Consider the following 7,976-nt stretch of genomic DNA (forward strand, 5'->3'; position numbering starts at 1 on the left):
CATTTGAGGTAACCTCATCGCTTCTTAAAAGCTGTGGCTTTCACATCTGCATTTCAAACTATCACCTACGACAAATATTTTAGGATGTCCAATGAGATGTGAAGCAGAATACGAAGAGACCCATAGAAACTATTACACACAACAGCAACCGTGTGGGCGGATACAGAAAAATTGGTGTATTTTAACAATATCTAAGACTATCAGTACTACTCCCCAAAGTGAAACACTACAGTATACAAGGTGTAACGGGTGTAAGTGTAGATATTTTTATATGTTGTACCTTGATATGTAAAGAAGTTAGTGTGTTGGTTGTTTCTTCTCTGCGACGAACAGTCTCCCCACAAACACTTCACGAACTTTACGATCTCATGTGTTCTGCACAATAGTACTGCGTCACTAAGTAGACTAACCGTTTTGCAAACGTTTTGAGCCATGGCTGGCTGACCATGAGAATAAAAAGGAGATGCCAGCCACTCTGCAACCTTCATCCTAGAAGCACTAGGGTATAGAGGACTCAGAGGGACAAAGGACATGCGCTAAAACTTAGATCAAGTGATAAAACCCACCCTCACGAATAAAACGTAAAAGTAAAGCTGCTGTTGGCGAATTGTCGTCCAACACCTAAGGTAGGGTGTTTGGAAAGTTAAGAGCCGACTGCAGAGTGGCTAAAAGTGGGCAGTCCAGCGAGAGGTGGACGACTGCTTTCTTTTGTGTTGCGTGGACGATAAGTGCAGAACTACAGCCCAGTAACAGGTGTTTGAAGTGGTACGATATTTCTCAACCTGGCAAAAGCAGTCGTTGATGTAAATCGAATCTTGGTTTTGCTATGTTGAATAACAACGTTAAGTTCAGTATCATCTCCATCTTAGAAATACTTTTGCATATAAAGCTTTAAAAAGTAGTTGTGTTTGTGTGTGGCAATTAAATTCCGATACTTTTTGTTTTTTTTAATTCCGTGTACATTCACAGCACGGGAGGTTTATTAGGTGTCTTGTACTACATTTGCAACAGTTAAGAAATTGGTAACAATTCAGACGTGCTATACTTCTCTCGAAGATGATCAATATGAAAAACATCAACATGAAAGACATCCTCAGAAAGAAGCGCACAATATGGTATTGGAAAATTAAAGAAAAGTCAGTACATTTTACATCAAATTTGTGTTGATAATTGGTGCAACGTTTCCTTAATGGTGACTACACACAAAACGAAATCGTATTGCTCAACCGTGTTCCAATTTTAAAAACAATCAAATTTTGTTTGCCTGTTTGTCAATGTGGATGTGACGTGCGCCCTACATTTCTGTTTGAAACGAAATAGTAATTAAACATGGAGAGAGAGCCGGTAACCCGCCAAAAAAGAAAGAATGCAGTTGGCCGGAAAGGCTGCTGTTTTCTCACAGCCAGGTGCAAACGGGTTCTACTAACTGATTCAAAAAAATTGTTCAAATGGCTCTGGGCACTATGGGACTTAACATCTATGGTCATCAGTCCCCTAGAACTTAGAACTACTTAAACCTAACTAACCTAAGGACATCACACAACACCCAGTCATCACGAGGCAGAGAAAATCCCTGACCCCGCCGGGAATCGAACACGGGAACCCGGGCGCGGGAAGCGAGAACGCTACCGCAGGACCACGAGCTGCGGACACTACTAACTGATCATCTTGCTAAAGATCAATTGACTAACGAATGCTACACAAGTTTTCTGGACTAACTAAAAGAAAGTGTACGATTTTGGAAGCCTGTATGGCAAAAGGAAAACTTTCATTCGGGAAATGCAGTTGGTTACAGTTGTTCAACGGGATACGAAATACGACTTGCTGGGACACCCATTCTATTCACTATACCCCAACGACTTTTACTAAGTAGTGTGTTGCGGGAAGATATCTGGGCTCCAGTGTATTTTGCAGACTCTCCTGAACCGCACGCAGATGGACTCTACTCACCAGAGAAAACGTCGAATGAAGTGCACTGACCTATTCACCGCCAGCCAGAGAAATTTGCACCTCTCACACATACGTAGGGTGAACGTGCCGCGTTGTAGGTGGCTGTCTGTAGCCAACTCGGAGTACTTCACCGCCTGAAAGCCGCGCAACTCTGAAAACGTGCACAGATAGTCGTATATAGTTTATATTCGTGACGCCGGTTGTCCCATTGCAGACAGAGCACCATTAGAAAGGGCGCGCAACATCGCAGCCTACCCGTTTAGATCGGGTGGGTGGGGGAGCCGCCCTGCGGCCATCACGACGGCCGCTCATTACAGTCTGAGCCGCGCTGCGCTGCAAATAAAAAAAGCGCAAGCGGCCGCGACCGGTCGCCGCATAATCTGGCTGCTCGCAATTACGGGCCCTAACCGTTCGTGTCACTCGGCCGCGGCCAGCATCCGCGTCACGACAAAGGCTCCCACACAGCCCGTGCCCTCAGACACGGCCACTTCGAAGTTACGCAGCTCTTCTCCTCCCCGGGTACCTTCTAACGACTCGTACGTCTTAAATCTACTCCTTTCAATTGCTAATGAAGCAAGCCTTACAGTGACAGTTCAGTTAACGGCTAATTGTTATTTCACACGCGGTCAAAGTAACACAATGAACACGTACTCCGCACAGTGCGTAAGCGTTCCACTGCCAGATGAAAATTCACCATTTACAAGGCGTCATGTATAGCTCAAAACGGCCCGTCATGTATGTTAAACTACTCCAGACATACTACTGTTTTTCGATTAACATCACAGTACGATCATTCCACCTTCTCCAGCTTTTATGTTTATTTCTCTGTTACGTAGCCGTGATTCTTTATGTACCTCTCGGTTTCCCACACGCAGAATTCAGATTGCGTGGCTAAATTTATGTTCTTTACCCAACTCCGTCCGAACAGGCTTCGGTAGGTCCAACGCTGCTGACCGATCACTGTGTTATCCTCAACGGACAGGCGTCACTACATGCGGGTATAGAGGGGCCTGGGACAACACACTGCTCTCCCGGCCGTTGCGTTTTCGTGACCGGAGACGTTACTTCTCAATTAAGTATCTCCTCAATTGGCCTCACAAGGGCTGGGTGCACCCCACTTGCCAACAGCGCTCGGCAATCCTGGACGGTCACCCATCCGGGTGCTGGTCGGGCCCGACAGCGCTTAACTTCAGTGATCTGACGGGAACCGGTGTTACCATTGCGGCAAGGCCGTTGGTCCGCTCTTTACATATCACAATTTTATTTGTCTGACGAAGCTTAAATGACTAATGATTTGACTGTACCATCACATGTAATGGCGTGATATGTGTAATGAAGCATGTTTCTCCTCAAGTATGGGTACGTTGTACAGTGTTTTATAGTTGTTTTATGTTTTGTTTTCGTGTGCTTACGAGTTTTTTTGTAAACTGGGCTACCTCTATGTGATTGCATTTTATAGGTCTGAAGATGGTCATGACCAAGCGAAATTAATAACCTGATTTGACTGGAATTATAATAAAGCCTCTATTATTTTCTCCCTATTACTTAAGCAACATTCATAGTGTTACAGTTTTGGTGGCCACCTTCATTTCTTAACCTGTACCACTTGAGATCAATACAGAAATAAATTAATACTTCGCAGTTTGGTAAAAGCATCGCACACATGACTTATTTCTACAAAATGAAATTAAACAATATTAGTACACTGCTATGGCAAATTGCTTTTACGTAAGACTCTACTGTATTAAAATTACGCAATAGTTCATCTATTCACAACAATCATGGAACATTACTGACCTATTTGTTTACGACATGAAGGTTGGAGAAGTTTTGGGAACAGGTGCCGTATCGCCCAGTTTCTCCTTGTGTTTTTGTTGATTCATATGACATCTTCCCTCACCTGTTTCTGTTAGATACGTATCCTCATTTCGTGTCAAATTACTTTCAGTATAAAATTGCAGCGCCTGTCCCCCATGTTTTCGTACTGCTGACGTTTCGTTGGACAGTATACCTGCAGTTTGAGAAATGGTCGCTTTAGTTTTATTTCATCGTTTCAGTCAGACAAGTACCTGTTGCTGAACGAGGTTTGCATCGCTTGTACTATACGCGCAGAATAAGTTGGCACTCGGGAAAATGAGTTACCCATTTTCTTGCTGTAAAAGGTACTGTACGTAAATGAAACAAAGTTACATCAACTCCTGGACTTAGTTTTTCGGCAGAGGTTCTCCTTTTCCTTTTAAAAAAATTGAAAACCACTTCTTTCGTGTGTAAGAGTTTTCTTCACTATACTTCTCATTCAGTTTGGAGTACACCGATTTGCACAAAAGGAGGATTTTTCAGTACCTAATAGTTTCACAACTATGAAGTGGATATTTCTTCGTTATTGACCATAGTTACTGTGATAATTGGATATTTAGTAACCTATCGGATAAAATTTCGCGTTAATAATTTGGTCGTGGGTTACTTTACGTCTGGATCACTTTGGGTGATACTTTGCTGCGTACGAAATATAGCCAACATATCAAAATCATTTTCTAAGCTGGAATGAAGGCCGTATCACAGAACAGCACGGAGGAACGAGGCGTTGAAGTATTTGATTTGAAGGCGTTTGCACCGACAGCGCTCCTGTTCGCGAACTGCAAGTAGCTTGCAGAACGGTGTTCTTGTTTGCTTCCTCAGTCGCGAGCAGTTCGACGCACCTTTCTCAAAATGAGTAGTGGCAGTTTATTATTGTGCTTAGCGCTGGAAGAAAATAACTAATGAGAAGAAAGTCTACTTCAACATTTACAAACTAGAAAGCTGAAACACATCTCATCTTCACAACAAGGCTCGACGAAGGTTTCTTTATGGCATTTATTAATTGTCATTTATTGAAGGACGAAACATGTCCCAGGTCTAGCCAAACATAATTTGTGCAAGGGTTCATCAACCAGGTATTTGTATCCAATGACTCCTGGCGAAAAATTAACCTTAACACTAAGGTGAAAAAAAGCCAAAATACTTTGTGGACTACAGTGGCTTACTTAACATTTGTTTTGCTGTGAAACAATGAAAACTATTTACAACGAGCTAAAATTTGGTACCCCATCAGTTGGCTTGTCCCATCGCCCCAACACCTCTGTCATCAGCAAATTTTGCAGTTGCTATCCTTACTCGCGGTACTGGAGTAGTGAAGCTGAAGCCTACGTACGAAAGCAAAAATATTCGACATGCTGGAAAAGAATCGTTCTCAAAATGAAAGTAGGAGCAAAATTTAGATGATGGAACTCATTTTTTTAAAATTTCATTTATCATTAACGATGTTTTTGGAAATCCTGCGACTAATGAGTTAAATACTGAAGTACTAAAAGTGTTACTTTTTTTTAGCGACACGTTTCTGTGATTTATTCCCATTTAAAAGTCCTGTAGGACTTTTCATTAGTATTGGATGTAATGACTGCGTATGCGTTGTTTTGCCTATCTTTTCCTGCCGTTGTCACTTTACTGTATCAAGGTACTGAGCCTCCAACTCGCAGAAAATTATGCACACGTAAGACATCGTTTACCTGATACGCTTACGTTAAATAGCAACTATTACTCGCAAGCTACTAGATTTTCAAAAATAAACAATACATAACTAGCCCAGTATCCAGATGTTCTACATATCTGAGGAGGCGAGAGCAGCGTAGCAGCAAACTCATGGACGCGAGTCGTAAGCATCGACTGCGCGAATTGCGGCCGTACGAGCAGACACATGCGCGCGCTAGTAGGGCAGGGAGAGGGGAGGGGGAGCAATGGAGGGGGGAGGAGGGAGGGAGAGAGAGGGAGAGGGAGAGGGAGAGGGAGAGGGAGAGAGAGAGAGAGAGAGAGAGAGAGAGAGAGAGAGCGCAGCCACGCCTCCGGCCGCGGGCAGGTCTCGGACACGAAGGCGCGTGGGCGTTGCTCCGTGAGAGCGGGAGAAGGGGCGAGATCGGCGCGGCAGCCACGAACGCCCCAAGGCGAGCCGAGCCGAGCCCAGCTCAGCTCCGAGAACAAAGCGCCGGCACAGCCAGCACGCCGCGGTTCGTAGGGCCTTCGTGCTCACAGCGCCAAAACACTCACGCGACTCGCACCGCTATAGTCAGCTTCGTCCACAAGCGCTCATCGTGCTCACTGACGTCGCCCAGTATCATTTAATCCCTTACCGTACTTTCGCGAATCCGATCCATTCAAACAAATGCGGACCAAACGTGAACATCCCGTGTCACACTCGTGGGAATGAAAGTCGGGTCACCTTTTTATTATTTTTTTCCTTCAAGTGTCGAATATGTGTCTATTCCGATGTTGTTCAACCTGCATATTGAGCAAGTAGTAAAGAAAACAAAGGAAAAATTTGGAGTATGAATTAAAATCCAGGGAGAAGAAATAAAAACTTTAAGGTTTTCCGATGACATTGTAATTCTGTCAGAGGCAGCAAAGGACCTGGAAGAACAGTTGAACGGAATGAACAGTGTCTTGAAAGGAGGATATAGGATGAACATCAACAACAGCAAAACTAAGGTAACGGAAAGTAGTCTAATTAAATCAGGTGATACTGAGGGAATTAAATTAGGAAATGAGACATAGTAGTAGATGAGTTTTGCTATTTGGGAAGCAAAATAACTGCTGATGATGGTCGAAGTAGAGATGATATAAAATGTAGACTGGTTATGGCAAGGAAAGCGTTTCTGAAGAAGGGAAATTTGTTAACATCGTGTATAGATTTAAGTGCCAGGAGGTCTTTTCTGAAATATTTGTATGGAGTGTATCCATGTATGGAAGTGAAACATGGACGATAAATAGTTTAGACAAGAGGAGAATAGAAGCTACAGAAGAATGCTCATAATTAGATGGATGGATCGCATAACTAATGAGGAGGTACTGAATACAATTGGGGAGAAGAGGAATTTGTGGCACAACCTGACTAACAGAAGGGATTGATTGGTAGGACACGTTCTGAAGCATCAAGGGATCACCAATTTTGTTCTGGATGGGAAGAGTGGAGAGTAAAAATGGTCAGAAAACATGAAATACGAAGTAAGACTACTTTATGCAGAAGGTTAACTTAGTTAATCCTTTTATATGTACAGATTAGGAAGGAAATCTCATACCGTTATTTTACCAAATAACATCTTTGGTTCTAATAAATCAAGTTATTCTATATGACCAGTAGTGGATGACTTTTTCCATGACTTTATATAAGAAACAAGACTTGAAACAGTGTTAACGTCTAACCGAGCAGTATCACGTGAAAAAAAAGTGTAGCTACGTAACAGATGTCAGCTTGTATTGCCAACGTCTCGCGCATCACACTAACAAGCTTCGCACGCTCCGTCTCCAATCGCTTGAGACGGGTTTCGTCGAACTAAATGGGTTAACGACCTCCTTGTCGGTCCTTGATGTGTACCGGCCGCCGTGTAGCGTCATGCAGATGCGGTATGGAGTGGCATGTGGTGAGCACGCCGCTCTTCCGGCCGTTTTGTTGACTTTCCAGACCTTGCAGCCGCTGCTACTCGGTCAAGTAGGTCCTGAATGGGTATCACGAGGCAGACTGCATCCCGTAACAGTCCTCCCACCGAGGAAAAATCCGGGAATTGATCCCGGATCCTCTGCAAAACAGCCATCTACGCTCGCCACCTAGCTAAGGAGGCGGACGAAGGGCTGTTAATATCTGCAGTCGTCTGCATGTATTAGGTGCTTCCATCTTCACGGGTGTCGCTCAGTCGAACGAGAAACGAACAGCGATACCACATCTTGATGGTTTTGATTGCATGTTCCTGACACTATCGACTTTCTTGTCTTAATTGGCTACTGAAAACAAGTGGGTGTACTGCAGCGCCCACGGCCGTTTATTCCCGTACGGAGTTTTGTCTGGTTCGAGTGGTCATTTTCGTTTCACGCCAGCGCCAAAACTGTGTCTCTAGCGAGTGCTGTCTACTGTTCAGTTTGGCACCTGAACGGTGAAAATGAGGTTATGAGTGACTGTCCTTTTTACGAAAAAATCTAAATATAGTAACAAAATGTACGAA

At 43.7% G+C, this 7,976-nt stretch overlaps 1 pseudogene; it reads right to left on the bottom strand.

Moving 5' to 3' along the window:
- Positions 1 to 3,069: 3,069 nt before the first annotated feature.
- On the bottom strand, positions 3,070 to 3,188 carry LOC124723818 (annotated as a pseudogene).
- Positions 3,189 to 7,976: the final 4,788 nt, after the last annotated feature.

Source organism: Schistocerca piceifrons, chromosome X, assembly GCF_021461385.2.
Source record: "Schistocerca piceifrons isolate TAMUIC-IGC-003096 chromosome X, iqSchPice1.1, whole genome shotgun sequence".
Lineage (NCBI taxonomy): Eukaryota > Metazoa > Arthropoda > Insecta > Orthoptera > Acrididae > Schistocerca > Schistocerca piceifrons.